Below are 18,556 nucleotides of genomic sequence, written 5' to 3'. Positions count from 1 at the left end.
GAGCGCTCAAAAAGATCCCATTGATTTCAATGGGAGTTACGAGCGTATACACCGCGTTATTTTGCGCCCGTAATTTTGTCTATTTTAACTTTTTTCTGTGAAACGACTTAGTTGCTGTGGTCAGGGGTGTGATATCATGATTAGAGATGAGCGAACAGTAAAATGTTCGACATTCGATATTCGTTTCGAATAGCCGCTCAATATTCAACTATTCGATCGAATATCAAACTCCATTATAGTCTATGGGGGAAAATGCTTCACTACAGGGGATCCTACCATTCGACTCAGGAGGGTCACCAAGTCCACTATCACACCCCAGGAAATGATGCCAACACCCTGGAAAGCAACTGGTACAGCAGGGGAAGCATGTCTGCTTACTTGCAGCTCCCTGTTCTTGGCCCACTTCGGTCCATGGTCTAGGTTTCAGAGCACCCTGCCCCCCGTCTCCCTGTCTAGTATTATAGAGAAGGCGGGGCTTAGGAGAGTGTGGGCGGGTACTGGGCGGAGAGACTCCCCTCCCACACTCTCCTAAGCCAGGCCTTCTCTATAATACTAGTCAGGAGAAGGGTGGGGCTTAGGAGAGTGTGGGCGGGGAGTCTCCCCGCCCAGTCCCTGCCCAAACTCTCCTAAGCCCCGCCTTCTCTATAATACTAGTCGGGGAGAGGGGGCAGGGCACTCTGAAACCCGGACCATGGACCATAGTGGACCAAGAACAGGGAGCTGCAAGTAAGCGGACACCAGGGGGGTTTGGGGTTGGGGGGGTTGGAGTTTGTAGTACTAACATGCTCAGCTTGGCTATTCCTTAGTACTCGTGTTCTTCCAGAAAATTATTGCAAGCACAAACTCTTTGGTATTAATATCTTCATTTATTTTGCTTGCAATGAAAAAAAAGTCAAATTATTGATCATTTTTCACAAAACTCCAAAAATGGGCCGGACAAAAGTATTGGCACCCACAGCCTAATACTTGGTAGCACAACATTTAGACAAAATAACTGCGAACAACCGCTTCCGGTAACCATCAATGAGTTTCTTACAATGCTCTGCTGGAATTTTAGACCATTCTTCTTTGGCAAACTGCTCCAGGTCCCTGAGATATGAAGGGTGCCTTCTCCAAACTGCCATTTTGAGATCTCTCCACAGGTGTTCTATAGGATTCAGGTCTGGATCATTGCTGGCCACTTTAGAAGTCTCCAGTGCTTTCTCTCAAACCATTTTCTAGTGCTTTCTGAAGTGTGTTTTGGGTCATTGTCCTGCTGGAAGACCCATGACCTCTAAGGGAGACCCAGCTTTCTCACACTGGGCCCTACATTATGCTGCAAAATTTGTTGGTAGTCTTCAGACTTCATAATGCCATGCACACGGTCAAGCAGTCCAGTGCCAGAGGCAGCAAAGCAACCCCAAAATATCAGGGAACCTCCGCCATGTTTGACTGTAGGGACCGTGTTCTTTTCTTTGAAGGCATCTTTTTTTCCTGTAAACTCTATGTTAATGCCTTTTCCCAAAAAGCTCTACTTTTGTCTCATCTGACCAGAGAACATTCTATCAAAATGTTTTTGGCTTTCTCAGGTAAGTTTTGGCAACATCCTACCATACAGTCCCTTTTCATTCAGACGCCGACGGATAGTACGGGTTGACACTGTTGTACCCTCGGACTGCAGGGCAGCTTGAACTTGTTTGGATGTTAGTCGAGGTTCTTTATCCACCATCCGCACAATCTTGCGTTGAAATCTCTCGTCAATTTTTCTTTTCCGTCCACATCTAGGGAGGTTAGCCACAGTGCCATGGGCTTTAAACTTCTTGATGACACTGCGCACGGAAGACACAGGAACATTCAAGTCTTTGGAGATGGACTTGTAGCCTTGAGATTGCTCATGCTTCATCACAACTTTGCTTCTCAAGTCCTCAGACAGTTCTTTGGTCTTCTTTCTTTTCTCCATGCTCAATGTGGTACACACAAGGACACAGGACAGAGGTTGAGTCAACTTTAATCCATTTCAACTGGCTGCAAGTGTGATTTAGTTATTGCCACCACCTGTTAGGTGCCTCAGGTAAGTAACAGGTGCTGTTAATTACACAAATTAGAGAAGCATCACATGATTTTTCAAACAGTGCCAATACTTTTGTTTTTATGTTTGCTGTGGAATTATATCTAATTTGGCTTTTTTACAATTCTTTTTTGGTTTTCCATTGAAGACAAATTAAATGAAGATAATAATACCAAAGAATTTGTGATTGCAATCATTTTCTGGAAGAAAATGAGTATTATCTGACAAAATTGCAGGGGTGCCAATACTTTTGGCCAACACTGTACATAAAAAAAACAAAACAAAAAAAAAACAATAATACTGAAACAATATTTAACCTACATGGTGAATGTGGAAAAAGTAAAAATGGGAAAAACCTGCTGGAAGTAATGATTTTTTTGACTATTTCACCTTAAAAAATGTGTTAAAAAAAGTGATCAAAAAGTCATATGTATCCCAAAACAGTACCAATGAAAAGCACAGGTTGTGCCGCAAAAAATAAGCCCTCAACTAACTCTGTGAACCGAAAAATAAAATTGTTACGTACCTCAGAAGATGGTGATGCAAAAATTATTGATATATGTCCCCAAAAGGGTTTTATTCTGCAAAATTGGTATCACATAAAAAAATAAAAAAATAAACAAGGTATCACTGTAATCACACCGACCCGCAGAATAAAGGTAACATGTTAATTATGCTGTACGCTGTATGGTGAAAAATTTAAAAAGGTAAAATGCAGTGCCAGAATTGTTTTGTTTTTTTAATCCACCAAAATAAGAGTTAATAAAATTAATTCTATAAGTTATAAGTAGAGATGAGCGAACAGTAAAATGTTCGATATTCCTTTCGAATAGCCACTCAATATTCGACTATTCGAACGAATATCGAACCCCATTATAGTCTATGGGAGAAAATGCTTCGCTACAGGGGATCCCACCATTCGACTCAGGAGAGTCACCAAGTCCACTATCACACCCCAGGAAATGATGCCAACACCCTGGAATGCAACTGGGACAGCAGGAGAAGCATGTCTGGGGACATCAAGTACCTTTGTTATGTCCTGATCCCCTGTCAGCTTGTGATATGCCGGAGCTGACTTTTTCCCATAGGAATGCATTGACCAGCATTGATTGGCCAGTGTAAAGCATTCGGCCAATCAACGCTGGTTCTGCCTGAGGAGGCGGAGTCTAAAATCGGTCCACAGCAGTTTCCATTCTGGTCCGATTTTAGACTCCACCTCCTCCGGCAGAACCAACGTTGATTGGCCGAATGCTGTACACTGGCCAATCAACACTGGTCAATGCATTCCTATGGTGAAATGAAGCAGAGCTAGCCGTGCAGTTAGCTTGGCTACTCCGGACACCGGAGATGAAGCAGAGCTCAGCTCTGCTACTCCCAACCATCCCTCCAGCTACTCCTCCTGTCACACACATCTCTGGTGTAACAGAGCTCAGCACACACTTGGCTCTGCTACATCTCTACACTCTGTTATAGAGATGCAGTAGAGCTGAGTGTGCGCTGAGCTCTGCTACACACGAGATGTGTGTTACAGGAGGAGTAGATGGAGGGATGGTTGGGAGTAGTGCAGAGCTGCTACACCAGAGATGTAGCAGAGATGGCCAATGTTAGCAGTCCAATGCAGCAGAGCTGAGTGTGTTAGTCTGCTGCATCGGACTGCTACATCTGCCAGCTCTCCTACATCGGGCCGTGCGCTCAGGTCAACTACTCCGGAGTGTGCAGTATCGTCTGCAGAGTGTAGTTGAGCTGAGTGTGCAGTATCGGACAGTGTGCAGTATCGTCTACAGAGTGTAGTTGAGCTGAGTGTACAGTATCGGACAGTGTGCAGTGTGCACACTGTCCGATACTGCACACTCAGCTCAACTACTCCGGAGTAGTTGAGCTGAGCCCACGGCCCGATGTAGCAGAGCTGGCAGATGCTACATCTGCCAGCTCTCCTATATCAGGCCGTGCACGCAGCTCAACTACTCCGGAATAGTTGAGCTGAGTGTGCAGTATTGGACATTACTACGTGGGAGATGAAGCAGAGCTGGGATTTTAAAGACGATCCAATTCACTACACAGCACGTAGTCCAAAAATTGTTTCAATATTTGGACCCCACGCTGTGTAGTGATTAACCCCCTCCCCCCACACCGGTGTCCGCTTACCTGCAGCTCCTTGTTCTTCTTGGTCCGGTCCAATCCTCTGTCCGTTCTTCAGAGCGCCCTGCCCCCCTCTCCCCCGACTAGTATTATAGAGCAGGTGGGGCTTAGGAGAGGTGGGTACTGGGCGGGGAGTTCAATGAAAAGCCTGGGGGTTAAAAATTGTCATATCACCCTGAGATGGGGTCACATTTAGGGGTTTTCCACTGTAGTGGTACCTTGAGTGCTCTGTAAATGTGACATACAATATAAAGTAGACATATGGTTAATGTTAATTAGGAAGACTTGTGTATGATATGACTATGTGTGTTTTTAACATAACAGCAGAAACTTTCAAAATTGATAATTTTCTGAAAGTATAATGACCAAAATGTACCACCAACATAAAATACATTGTGTCACGAATCTTGGAATCACCTGGATAGGTAAATGGATTATGAGGCTATTCTCACATAAAGTAAAAGATCTTATTTTTGAAAAATGGTGTCTGAGCCTTACAGCCCAAACTACCATGCATCATTAAGGGGATAAAACAACAAGTACCTCAAAAACATATAATATGATATAGCTCCATGTACCAGAATTATATAGACAACCAACACTCACCAGACCCAAAAAGATTTTCTACAATATAAAAAATAATTTATTAATGTATCACATAATACAAAAATTCAAATAAAAGGTAAACAGTTACAACAACACAAACACAGGCTGTGCAGGAGGGTATAAAATACATACCCCCCCCCCCCTTCCTTACACACACACACACACACACACACACACACACACCACCTGGAGACACAAGGGAAAACATTACACTAATAATCAAAAATAAAGTATTAAATGTATCTAAGGTGTACCATAGGGACCCAATATTAAGTATACATAGGAACTTATAGTGCTAGACACATATGCTAAATAGTAAAGAGTAGAGATGAGCGAACAGTGAAATGTTCAAAGTTCAATATTCGATTTGAGTAGCCCCTCAAAACTTGACTGTTGGAACAAATATCGAACCCCATTATAGTCTATGGTGAAAAAATAATCGTTTAGGGGGAAAACAATATTCGACTCAGGAGAGTCACCAAGTCCACTATGACACCTCAGGAAATGATGACAACACCTCTGGAATGCAACTGGGACAGCAGGGGAAGTATGCCTGGGGGCATCTAACATGCCAAAGTTCCTGTATTACCCCAATATCACAGCCTATCAACTAGACACTTTCCAAACTCAGTAGAACCCCTATGAAAGTGGAAAAATACTTGGAAACCTTCTTTCCTCCCCAATAGTATGGACAGAAACACACATTTAAAGCTAAAGAAACATTAGCATGCACCACTTTAAATCACGTTGCTCATGACAACCACTGATGGCATAGGCAATGGGAAATCCAAAAGCCCCCACCCTTAACTGTCATTGTTTATGTGTGTGATGTGGTGAGATCTCCAAAAATTACTTTTCTGGACCTTCACGTGAGCCCTTCCAAATTAAGTTAGAGGCCCTTAAGCTGAGCTACCAGCAGAGATTGAGGCCCTTGAGGTGACTTCAGCCTTTTACCAGCAGAGTTTTAGGCCCTTTAACTTAGTTCAGCCTTGCACCAGCAGAGTTTTTTGCCCTTGGGGTGAGTTGAGCCTTTAACCAGGATAGTTTTTGGCCCTTTGGGTGAACTGAGCCTCTAACCAGCATAGTTTTTGGTCCTTTAATTTAGTTAAGCCTTGCACCAGCAGAGTTTTTGGCCCTTGGGGTGAGTAGAGCCTTGCACCAGTAGAGATTTAGTTTTTGGCCCTTGGAGTGAGCAGAACCTTGCACCAGCAGAGTTTTAGTTTTTGGCCCTTGGAGCAAGTAGAGCCTTGCACCCTTGGGGTGAGTAGAGCTTCTAACCAGCAGAGTTTGGGGGTATCAGGGTGGATTGAGCCTCTCACCAGCAAAGTTTGGGGGAATCAGGGTGGATTGAGCCTCTCACCAGCAGTTTGGGGGAATCAGGGTGGATTGAGCCTCTAATCAGCAGCGTTTGGGGAAATCAGGGTGGACTGAGCCTCTAACTAGCAGAGTTTGGGGAAATCAGGGTGGATTCAGCCTCTAACCAGCAGAGTTTGGGGGAATCAGGGTGGATTGAGCCTCTAATCAGCAGCGTTTGGGGAAATCAGGGTGGACTGAGCCTCTAACTAGCAGAGTTTGGGGAAATCAGGGTGGATTCAGCCTCTAACCAGCAGTGTTTGGGGAAATCAGGGTGGATTGAGCCTCTAACTAGCAGAGTTTGGGGAAATCAGGGTGGATTGAGCCTCTAACCATGTTATGACCCAGTCTCAGCAGTCTCGGCCTGTTAGGTTCAGGCACAGAGTGTCCGGACGGCATTCAGCGCGTGAATCACCTGATGCACGGCAGGGGAATGTTCACACCAGACATGCTGTTTCTGCTCTGGCACTCGGGCGTGGTTCACGTGGTGAGTGGCCTGGTGGATCAGTGCCTGGTGTGTCTTGGCCTCTGAAGGGGTTAAGTTCTCTGCAGTGCTGAATACTTTACAGGCCATGGGCGAGGCCTTCTCTTCAGTATATAAGGCTGTTGTACCTGCTATCTGAGGCCGATCTTAAACGTCTGTACCTGTGCTCTAGTATGGTCTGTTGTCTGAAGCCGTTACCATCTGCATCCCGGCCCATCCAGTTTCTTGCTCCTGTTCACACAAGACTGGTTAGCTAAGTATTGAGCTCCTATCCAGACATAGTGTTCCGGGCGCAGCGAGCCCTAGGTATTTTTTCTGTCTGGAGGTTTGGAATATTTTTGGTAGGGGTTTTTATAGTGTGTGATACTCAGTTCTGTTTTTTCCTATCCCTTGCTTAGTTAAGTCATTCTGTGTTTCACGTTTATTTTCTCCCTATGCCTTGCGTTACTCACGTTCACCGTTAGTCCAAGTCTGGACATCCGTGGGGGGCTTGTTCTGTATCTGCCTCTCCTTCGTAAACGTGAAGCTAGACAGGGGCTCTATTTCCCTTTGCAGGTTAGCTACTTCTCCGGCTGTGCTCGTGCCCCTTCAGGCAAGTTAGTCGGGCCCACGGCTACTTCTAGTTGTGCGAGGCAGGGTGTAGGAGTATCCACACTAGAAGTCCAAACTGCTCATACTTATTATTGTTTGTTTTTATATATGTTTTTCCTGTACCGTACTGAGAAGTTATCAGTCCGGGGCCAGTCCGTGGTCAGGGATCCACAGACCATAACAAACCAGCAGCGTTTGGGGAAATCAGGGTGGATTGAGCCTAGAAGGATGAGAATTGTGTAACGCAGATGATGGAGGAGAGGTATTCCCGCAACATGCGCCTATAGTTTTTCCGCCTGGTGACATTAGGCCCCTCAGAGGCGAGAGTTTGGCAAGGGGGTTCCATTAACCTGTCCCAGAGCTCAGACAGTGTGCCCCTGCCTGGTGTGGACCGGACGTCACTTTTTCGCCTCATGGAGGAACTGTCCTCTCTGCCGCCAACGATACTTGATGGAAACATCTCCATCATGTTCTGCACCAATTGCTTGTGGCAATCATTAATGCAATTGGCCCTCCCCTCTACCAGAATAAAAGACGAAATGTTATTTTTATACCGGGGGTCAAGGATTGCAAATATCCAGTATTGGTTGCTCTCCATTATTTTGACTACGCACTTGTCACTTGAAAATCACCCCAACATGAAGTCAGCCATATGTGCCAGAGTGTTACTTGGCATGACTTCACTGCCCCCACCGGAAAGGTCACTCTTCATTTCCTCCTCTTCCTCCTCCTCCCTTTTGCCCCATCCGTGCTGCAAGAATGGGACGCATTGAACTTCCCCGGTAGCCTCCTGTGTCACAATCATATCATCTGCCACGTCTTTATCCTCCTCAACCTCCGTCATTAAACGCTGTGAAGCGGACAGGTGTGTGGAACTACTCTCCTGCTGTGACGGTTCTTCTGCTATCCCTGACTCCTCAGTGTGATCTGCGTTATCCCTGCTGGCAATGAGGGATTCTCACACCACACACAAGAGCGGGATTGTTATGCTCACTAGTGCGTCGTCACAGCTGACCCTCTTGGTGGACTCCTCAAACACCCGTAGGATTTCACATAGGTCTCCCATCCATGGCCACTCATGGTTGAGAAACTGAGGGAGATGACTTTGTGGCACCCTAGGGTTTTGGAGATGGTTCTCCATCAAATGTCTCTGCTACTCAACCACTCTGCTCAACATATGATATGTTGAGTTCCAGCGTGTGGGGACGTTGCACAAGAGCAAGTGTTCAGGCAGATGTAGGCATTGCTGGAGTGTTTTGAGGCTAGCAGCGGTTACTGTAGATTTGCGAAAGTGGGCGCACAAGTGCTGCACTTTCACCAGTAGCTCGTGCACATTTGGGTATGTCTTTAAAAAACGTTGCAACACTAGGTTAAAGACGTGGGCCAGGCATGGAACATGTTGGAGGCTGGTAAGCTCTAGAGCTGCTACCAGGTTCCTGCCGTTATCAGACACGACCATGCCAGGTGCAGCAGCTCAAACCATATTGCTGTCTCATCGAGGAGGGCATCCCTCACCTCGGAGGCAGTGTGCTGTCTGTCTCCCAAGCTGATCAGCTTCAGCACGGCCTGCTGATGTCTACCCATGCCAGTGCTGCAACGTTTCCAGCTCTTAGCTGGGGTCAATTTAACTGCAGCGGCGGAGGAGGAAGAGGGTGTTGTTTCAGAGCCCCTGCCAGGAATGATAGGCGGGGAGACGAGGTACACCGGCCCAGTTTGTGACTCAGTCCCAGCCTCAACTACATTCACCCAGTGTGACGTCAGTGAAATGTAGTGTCCCTATACGCATGCACTTGTTCACACGTCAGTGGTCAAGTGGACCTTTGTGCAAAGCACGGAACTTAGGGCCCGTCTGATGTTGCATGACATGTGCTGATGCAAGGTGGGGGCGGCACACCGAGAGAAGTTGTGACGGCTAGGGACGGCATAGAGAGGTGCCGCACTTGCCATCAGGTCACGGAAGGCCTGTTTCCACAAGCTGGAGATTGGAGATGTGCGCGTTTAAGGCTTGTGCATGTGGGTGGGTAGCGCTGTACTTTTGCCTGCGCTCAAATGTCTGAGAGATGGTGGGTTGCTGGGAGGAGGCGCATGATGGTGCAGGAGAAGGAGCTGAGACAGGAACAGGGGAGGATGAGGGCGAAGTCCCCAAAGTGGCGGAGCCAGATGTTGCAGTTTACTGGCTGGTGCTCTGGACTGCAGTGCCAGCACTGGCAACAGTGGGAGAGCCAGTGGCGGCAACGCCAGACGACGATTTTCCTGCGTTTGCTCTCTCCCACTGAGTCCAGTGCTTGCATTCCAAATGACAGCGCAAGGAAGTGGTCGAAACATTGCTCTTTTCAGAGCCCCTACTCAGTTTTGAGTGGCAAATTGTGCAAAACGCACTATATTTGTCTTCCGCACATTCCTTGAAAAAGCCCCACACCATCGAGGAATGTGCCCTTGATGGGGGAGTTTTTCTGGGCTGGCTATGATAGGGAACATCTTGGGCAATTCTGGGTGTGACCTGGCTTCGGCGAAGCAGCTGACCTCTGCCTCTGGACACGCCACTGCCTCTAGCTACCCTCTTTGGTGCTGCAACCCCCTCCACATCGACACTGCTTTCCTCGCTTGACATCCCCCCCAGTCCAGGTCAGGTCAGTGTCCTCGTCGTCCACCACCTCCTCTTCCAATTCCTCTCTCACCTCCTCCTCCTGCACACCGCACATGGAAACAGGCTGCCCTGATGGCAACTGTGTCTTGTCATCGTCACTGAGGGTGGGTTGCTGGTCAACTGCCACAAAATCAACAGGAGATGGAGGAGGCTCCAGTGTTTGGGCATCTGGACACAGAAACTCATCTGGTAGCTCCGTGGAATCAGGAAATGGAGGGACAGGGAGAGGGACAGTTAACCCCTTAAGGACCAGGCCATTTTTTGGTTTCGCATTTTCGTTTTTCCCTCCTCACATTTCAAGAGCCATAACTTTTTCATTTTTCAGTTCACAGAGTCACATGATAGCTTATTGTTTGCGGGACAAATTGTACTTTGTAATGGCATCATTCAATATGCTGTGCAATGTACTGGGAAGCTGGAAAAAAAATTCAGAATGAGGCGCAATTGGAGAAAAAATGCATTTGCGCCATTTTCTTATGGGTTTAATTTTTACAGCATTCACTGTTTGGTACAAATGACATGTTACCTGTGTTCTACGTGTCAGTACGAACGCGGTGATACCAAATTTATATAGTATTTGAAATTTTTTGATACTTTTAAAAAAATGATAAACTTTGCAAAATAGAAAAAAAAATTTGTGTCATCATGTTCTAACACCTGTAACTTTTTCATATTTCCATGTATGGAGCTGGTTGCAGTGTCTTTTTATGCGGGACAAGATGACGTTTCTATTGATACCATTTGGGGAAAGATCCGATGGTTTGATCACTTTTTATTCAATTTTTTATAGGAGGCAAAGTGTTGAAAAAAACGCTTTTTGGCTGTTTTTATTTTTTTTGCCGCTACGCCGTTCGCAGTACGGGATAAATGTTTTAATATTCTAATAGTTCAGGCATTTTGGAGCACAGGGATACCTAATATGTTTATGTTTAATGTTCTTTAATTACTTTTATAGCTGATCTAGAGAAAGGGGGGTGATTTGAACTTTTATATTTTTTTTATTTTTTTAATACTTTTAAAAACTTTTTTTTTTCTTCTGTTACATTTATGATCAGACCCCTTAGGTACCTTGAAACCTAGGGAGTCTGATCGCTCATACTATTCACTGCAATACTACAGTACTGCAGTGAATAGCAGAATCCCAGCACTTCTATTAGACGATGCCTCTGGCATCGTCTAATAGATCTCGGGCAGAGACAAGCCTGGAAGCCTTCAATAGGCTTCCGGCTGTCATAGCAACCGATCACCGCCCTCATGTGACGTTCAGGAGGGCGGCGATCGGCGAAACATGGCGGCGCCCATGCCGCCGGTGCCGTTTACACACTGCAGTCACGTTTGACCGCAGTGTGTAAAGGGTTAACAGCAGCGATCGGCTCGGGCACCGACCGCTGCTGTTAGTGGCAGGTCCTGGCTGTATTATACAGCCGGCATCTGCCGTGTATGGAGCGAGCTCAGCGTGTGAGCTCGCTCCGTACATCCCCATGCGACCCATGACGTACAGTTACGTCAAGGGTCGCTAAGGGGTTAAAGGACCGGAAAACAGCTCCTGAGAGGTGGGAAAGGTGGGATTACTCTGCTGGGAAGATTGGGCATTTTGTGAGGAAGGCTGACCAGAATGTTGTGTAGGAGGAGGAGTTGAGGTAGAGGCTAACTGGCTGGTAGAGAATGTGCTGGAAGCATTATCCGCCAGCCTTTGTAACACATGTTTCTGGTGCTAGGGTCTAATTAGGTTTGTGCCCTGCACCCTACTTAATGTGGCCAGCAAGCCGGGGGCTGTGGAGAAGCACAATGCTTGCTGCCCCTGAGGAGTAGGCATGGGATGCGCTGCGGCTTCCCTGCGACATTGCTCCCCAGCTGCATTCCCACACCCCCGGCCTCATCCATGTCCCTTACCGGTAGCCTTGAGCATTTATAGATGGTTTTGATGGTTTGGTGGGTACACACCGTTACAACCTGGATAAAGTATATATAGCCTGCAAATTAGAATGTATATCCCACTTAGTTTTTGATGGGTACACACTGTTGAAACCTGGATTAAGCGTATATAGGGTATATAGGCTAACAATTTAAGTGTAGCCCACTTAGTTTTTTTTGGGGGGGGGTTGTACACACCATTACAACCTGGATTAAGCTTATATAGGGTATATAGGCTGACAATTTAAATGTATCCCACTTAGTTTTTTGGGGGTACACACCATTACAACCTGGATTAAGCATATATAGGGTATATAGGCTGACAATTTCAGTGTATCCCACTTAGTTTTGGTGGGGTACATACTGTTGAAACCTGGATTAAGCGTATATAGGGTATATAGGCTGACAATTTAATTGTATCCCACTTAGTTTTGGGGGGGTACACACCGTTACAACCTGGATTAAGCGTATATAGGGTATATAGGCTGACAATTTAAGTGTATCACACTTAGTTTTGGTGAGGTACACACTGTTGATACCTGAATTAAGCATATATAGGGTATATAGGCTCACAATTTAATTGTATTCCACTTAGTTTTTGGGGGGTACATACCATTACAACCTGGATTAAGTTTATATAGGGTATATAGGCTGATAAGTGTATCCCACTTAGTTTTGGGGGGTACACACCGTTACAACCTGGATTAAGCGTGTATAGGGTATATAGGTTGACAATTTAAGTGTATCGCACTTAGTTTATTCCACACCGTGGAAAGCTGGGTTGAGCGGATGTAGCCTGGTTTAATTGCTGTGTATCCCACTTTGGCGTTTGTGGGTACACAAAGCTGGATTGAGCGTCTCCCTGCAGTGTAGCTCTTAAAAAAGCTGTTGTTCTTCTTCTTTTGATTTCCTGCCTAGCAGAATCTAAAAACCTATCTAGCCCTCAGCAGATGTCTGTCTCTAACTTAGTGCAAGCTGCAAATGAATCGGAGATGACGTCGCCTGTTCTTTTGAATCAGAGGTCACATGTCCATTGCAGCCAATGGCTTTTTCCTAGTTTTTTTCATGGCCTCCATTGTCGTAGTTCTTGTCCCAGCTCCCCGCGCTGTTATTGGTGCAGAAAAAGCTCCGGGGAAGGTGGGGGGGAATTGAATTTTAAGTGCATTTGTCACGCAGTGTTCGTATCGAATCGAACATGGTGAACAGCGTGATGTCCGTTCATACATCTACTCGATAGAATGCTGTTCGTAAAGAGTAATGGTCATAGCAAAAAATGTCAGCTGACTATAGATAATGCATGAGTGCCTATAGACAATAGTTATAGATCAGCGAACAGTGTTCGATCGAGTACATGTTCGATCGGATATCCGGCTGTTCGAGATGTTCGATTCGAGTCAAACACTAGGTGGCAAACTCACTAAAATTTCGATTCCCCTCTCACCTTCCTTGGCACTTTTTTTGCACCAGTAACTGCGATAGGGGTTACCTTTATTTAGGTGGGAATGTCACTCACCCAGCTCTTTGGGGCTCTATCTCGTCGGGATCCCTGTCAGCTTGCAATATGCAGGAGCTGACTTTTTCCCATAGGAATGCATTGACCAGCGTTGATTGGCCGAATGCCATACAGAGTACAGCATTCGGCCAATCAACGCTGGTTCTGCCGGAGGCTCATCTGTGAGGAGGCAGAGACTAAGATCAGACCAGAATGGAGACTGCTGTGGACTGATCTTAGACCCCGCCTCTTCTGGAAGAACCAGCATTGATTGGCCGAATGCTGTACTCTGTATGGCATTCGGCCAATCAACGCTGGTCAATGCATTCCTATGCCGAGATATAGCAGTGCTGGCCGTGCGCTCAGATGTCGAAGATGGCCGGAGATGAAGCAGAGCTAAATGTGCGCTGAATCCTGCTGCACACTCATCTCTGCTGAGATGCAGTAGAGCTGAGTGTACAGTAGGGTTCAGCGCACACTCAGCTCTGCTACATTCTGATGCAGCAGAGCTGAGTGTGCAGCAGGGTTCAGCGCATCTTTGATGCAGAAGAGCTGAGTGTGCAGCAAAGTTCAGCGCATCGCTGATGAAGCAGAGCTGAGTGTGCAGCAGGGTTCAGCGCACACTCAGCTCTGCTACATCTCTGATGCAGCAGAGCTGAGTGTGCAGCAGGGTTCACATCTCCGGTGTAGTAGTGCTGGCCGTGCACTCAGCTCGGCTGCATCTCCAGTGTAGCCGAGCTGAGCGCACGGCCAGCACTGCTACATCTCGGCATAGGAATGCATTGACCAGCGTTGATTGGCCGAATGCCATACAGAGTACAGCATTCGGCCAATCAACGCTGGTTCTGCTGGAGGAGGCAGAGACTAAGATCGGTCCACAGCAGTCTCCATTCCGGGTCCGATCTTAGACTCTGCCTCCTCACAGACGAGCCTCCAGCAGAACCAGCGCTGATTGGCCGAATGCTGTACTCTGTATGGCATTCGGCCAATCAACGCTGGTCAATGCATTCCTATGGGGAAAAGTCAGCTCCCGCATATCGCAAGCTGATAGGGATCCCGATGTAATACAGTGACTTGGGCATGTTAGATGCCCCCAGGAATGCTTCCTTTGCTGTCCCAGTTGCATTCCAGTGTGTTGGCATCATTTCCTGTAGTGTCATAGTGGACTTGGTGACTCTCCTGAGTCGAATAGTGGTTTCCACCTAAACGAGTATTTATTCCCCATAGACTATAATGGGGTTCGATGTTCGATAGAACAGTCGAGTATTAAGCGGCTACTTGAATAGAACTTCGAACATTTTACTGTTCGCTCATCTCTAACAATAGTAGCTAGTAAATAAAAGATAGAAACAACTGCTCTATGTAGTGGAGAAAGTCATCCAACTTACCACAGACATAGTATGCAAAGTGTGGATGTAGACCTGAGAAACAGCAGCAACTCCAACTCACATTTCATCTGTGTAAGTACACTGCTGTCCCCTTTTGTCACTTACTTTTCTTTTGATTCCATTATAACCTTGTTTTAACCCTTTTCTTCTTGGTTTTTCTTACAACAGATTCATGGCAACTGGGATTTCCTATACCTCGCTGCACTTTGAGTTCTTGCAGGGGTGCTCAACCATTTTACGTATTATCAGCCACACCTGTGAAATGATTTGGCAGTGTCTGACAGCGGCAGTGATGCCAGAGCCCAAGGCAGAAGACTAGTTTCAGATTGCTGAGGAGTTCTTCAACATTGCACTTTTTCCTCTCTGTCTGGGGGTGCTAGATGGGAAACATATTCATGTAAAGAAGCCACCTCACTCATGGTACTCTATATTTCAACTATAAACAGTTTTTTTCTCAGTGGAGCTGTTGGTCTTGGCTGACTGCAACTATAATTCTAGAATTGTTGATTTAGGGGCCTTTGAAAGCTCAACTGATACCTTCATCTTAATGGCTTCCAGAATGGGTGAACGGCTTAGGACTTACCTCTCCTGACCCTAGACAACTGCCTGATTCATTTATCATGGTTGCTAATGAAGGTTTTGGACTTTCCCCCAATTTGTCACACCCATTTCCTCAGCATTGATTAGATGACCGGAGGCTTGTCTTTAACTACCACTTTACTAGAGCAAGGTGGTATATTAAGTGCCCCCATGGGATTCTAAACAACTAGTGTCAGGTGTTTCAAAGCCCTTTATAATTGAGTCCTCATAATGTGACCCTAGTTATCAAAGTCAGTGTCATTTTGCACAACTGTGAGATTTCATGACACTATTCCTAATATGGCATTTAAAAAAAAAAAAAAAAAAAAAAATCTAGTTTAGTTTAGTTTAGTTTTCCAATCTGCATGTTTCCTTTTCTATTTATGTACAATTTTTGGACCATTGCTTTTTTTAATTAGATTTTAGGTTATGAACACAGAGCACCTTACAACAGTGCCTAAAAAACAACATAACAGCCAAAGGGGAAGAGCAATGAGGGGTAGGACAGGAGGGTGCATAGAAACTGGAGAAGACTTTTAGGGAAGATGGGGGAGTAGATGGGGCAGCAGAGTAGCATTGAGCAAACTAGAAACGAGAGAAGTCATCGGGAGGACTCAACTAAAATAACATTTAGCATCAATATGAAGAAAAAAAAAGAGAGAAGAAACAAACCTAGGAGAAAAAGCAGAAAGTAAAGGGAAAGAAGGTAGGGACAAGGAAAGAAGAAGGGTAGGATAAAGAAAAAGGGCAAAATCAGGCTATGGAAGATGAAAAAGTGCGTTGGAAGTAAGGAGAGTAGTAGAAGTTGTTCCAAAGGAGCCACACTTTCTAATGGGAGCAATCATTTTGCTGAAGTTCAGCCAATTGGTTCTCCATTTGTCGGGTATACTGCGCAACAGTGAGAATTTTCTACCTTCAAGTATTGCATTAACTTATTTCCCAGAAATGAATATGTAGCTGATGGTGAAAATGACAATTTTTTCAGGAATATGGAATTTCAGTGTATGATATGCTGCAGCCAGGATACGCATTGCTGCACATTGTATTGGGCAATGATATGGCAGTCTACTTTAAAAATGTCAATTTTCACACCCCTTGATAACACCCCTTGAGAAATTCCTTGAAGGGTATAGTTTCTAAAAATGTGTTCACTTTTGAGGGTTTCCATTGTACTGGCACCTTAGGGGCTCTACAAATACAACATGGCATCTTAAAACTATTCCAGCAAAATCTGCCCTCCAAAACCCACATAGCGTTCTTTCCATTCTGAACACCGTCATGTACCCATACAGCCATACAACAGTTTACAACCACATGTAGGGTATTCTCACGTTTAGGAGAAATTGTGTAATGAACTTTGACATTTTTCTCCTTTATCCTCTTGTAAAAATGAAATATTTGGGACTAAATTGACAGTTTATTGGAAAAAAATAATTTTCCATTTTCATGTCCCAATGTTAACAAAGTCTGTGAAACAGCTGTATGATCAGAATGCTCACTATACCCCTTGATATGTTCTGTGTGGGGTGTAGTTTCCAAAATGGGGTCACTTTTGAGGGGTTTCCATTGTATTGGTACTTTAGGGACTCTGCAAATGCAACATAGCAACTCAAAACTATTCCAGCCATATCTGCCCTCTAAAAGTCAAATAGCGCTCTTTCCATTCTGAGCCCCAAATGTACCCTTGCAGCAGATTACGGCCACATATGGAGTACTGCTGTGCTCATGATCAATTGTTGAACATACTGTGGGGGGCTTTTACTCCTATAACCACTTGTGAAAATGAAAACTTTGGGGATAAAGTTACATTTTAGTAATTTTTTATTTACACATTCCAATGTTAGTAAAATCTGTGAAACGGCTGTGGGGTCAAAATGGTCACTATACCTCTTAATAAATTCTGTGAGGGGTGTAGTTTCTAAAATGGGGTTACATTTGGGGGTTTCCATTGTACTGGTACTTTAGTGGCTCTACAAATGAGACATGACACCTGAAAACTAGAGATGAGCGAACACTAAAATGTTCGAGATTCGAAATTCGATTCGAACAGCCGCTCACTGTTCGAGTGTTCGAACGGGTTTCGAACCCCATTATAGTCTATGGGGAACATATACTCGTTAAGGGGGAAACCCAAATCCATGTCTGGAGGGTCACCAAGTCCACTATGACACCCCAGGAAATGATACCAACACCCTGGAATGACACTGGGACAGCAGGGGAAGCATGTCTGGGGGCATAAAAGTCACTTTATTTCATGGAAATCCCTGTCAGCTTGCGATTTTCGCAAGCTAACTTTTCCCCATAGAAATTAATTGGCCAGCGCTGATTGGCCAGAGTACGGAATTCGACCAATCAGCGCTGGCTCTGCTGGAGGAGGCGGAGTCTAAGATCGCTCCACACCAGTCTCCATTCAGGTCCGACCTTAGACTCCGCCTCCTCCGGCAGAGCCAGCGCTGATTGGCCGAAGGCTGGCCAATGCATTCCTATGCGAATGCAGAGACTTAGCAGTGCTGAGCCAGTTCTGCTCAACTACACATCTGATGCACACTCGGCTCTGCTACATCAGATGTGTAGTTGAGCAGAACTGGCTCAGCACTGCTAAGTCTCTGCATTCGCATAGGAATGCATTGGCCAGCCTTCGGCCAATCAGCACTGGCTCTGCCGGAGGAGGCGGAGTCTAAGGTCGGACCTGAATGGAGACTGGTGTGGAGCGATCTTAGACTCCGCCTCCTCCAGCAGAGCCAGTGCTGATTGGTCGAATTCCGTACTCTGGCCAATCAGCGCTGGCCAATGCATTCTATTAGCCCGATGAAGTAGAGCTGAATGTGTGTGCTTAGCACACACATTCAGCTCTACTTCATCGGGCTAATAGAATGCATTGGCCAATCAGCGCTGGCCAATGCATTCTATTAGCGTGGGCTGAGTTTGCACAGGGGTTCTAGTGCACCCTCGGCTCTGCTACATCAGATTGCTACATCTGATGTAGCAGAGCCGAGTGTGCACACTCGGCTCTGCTACATCTGATGCACACTCGGCTCTGCTACATCTGATGCAGCAGCAGAGCCGAGTGTGCATCAGATGTAGCACAGCCGAGTGTGCATCAGATGTGTAGTTGAGCAGAACTGGCTCAGCACTGCTAAGTCTCTGCATTCGCATAGGAATGCATTGGCCAGCCTTCGGCCAATCAGCGCTGGCTCTGCTGGAGGAGGCGGAGTCTAAGGTCGGACCTGAATGGAGACTGGTGTGGAGCGATCTTAGACTCCGCCTCCTCCAGCAGAGCCTGCGCTGATTGGTCGAATTCCGTACTCTGGCCAAT

This window comes from Leptodactylus fuscus, chromosome 1 (assembly GCF_031893055.1).
Source record: "Leptodactylus fuscus isolate aLepFus1 chromosome 1, aLepFus1.hap2, whole genome shotgun sequence".
Taxonomy (NCBI): domain Eukaryota; kingdom Metazoa; phylum Chordata; class Amphibia; order Anura; family Leptodactylidae; genus Leptodactylus; species Leptodactylus fuscus.
This window is presented reverse-complemented; position numbering follows the sequence as displayed.